Genomic DNA, 898 nt, shown 5'->3' on the forward strand with positions numbered 1-898 from the left:
TCCATCCATCCATCCATCATCCATCCATCCATCAACCACCCATCCATCCATCCATCATCATCCATCCATCCATCCATCCATCATCCATCCATCCATCAACCACCCATCCATCCATCCATCATCATCCATCCATCCATCCATCCATCATCCATCCATCCATCAACCACCCATCCATCCATCCATCATCATCCATCCATCCATCCATCCATCATCCATCCATCCATCAACCACCCATCCATCCATCATCCATCCATCATCCATCCATCAATCATCCATCATCCATCCATCCATCCATCAACCACCTATCCATCCATCATCCATCCATCATCCATCCATCTATCATCCATCAACCACCCATCCATCCATCATCCATCCATCATCCATCCATCAATCATCCATCATCCATCCATCCATCCATCAACCACCTATCCATCCATCATCCATCCATCATCCATCCATCTATCATCCATCAACCACCCATCCATCCATCATCCATCCATCATCCATCTATCATCCATCAACCACCCACTCATCCATCTATCATCCATCTATCATCCATCCATCCATCCATCCATCAACCACCCATTCATCCATCTATCATCCATCATCCATCCATCCATCCATCATCCATCTATCCATCCATCCATCAACCACCCATCTATCATCCATCCATCTTTTTATACATTTCTACAGGGAGCTGGAGTTTATGTCCAGCAGTCACTGTATAACAGACGGGGGACACCTGGACATGTCTCAGTCCATCACATGGACACCTGGACTTGTCTCAGTCCATCACAGAGACACCTGGACATGTCTCAGTCCATCACATGGACACCTGGACTTGTCTCAGTCCATGACATGGACACCTGGACTTGTCTCAGTCCATCATGGGGACACC

This window comes from Austrofundulus limnaeus, unplaced genomic scaffold, assembly GCF_001266775.1.
Source record: "Austrofundulus limnaeus strain Quisiro unplaced genomic scaffold, Austrofundulus_limnaeus-1.0 Scaffold898, whole genome shotgun sequence".
Lineage (NCBI taxonomy): Eukaryota > Metazoa > Chordata > Actinopteri > Cyprinodontiformes > Rivulidae > Austrofundulus > Austrofundulus limnaeus.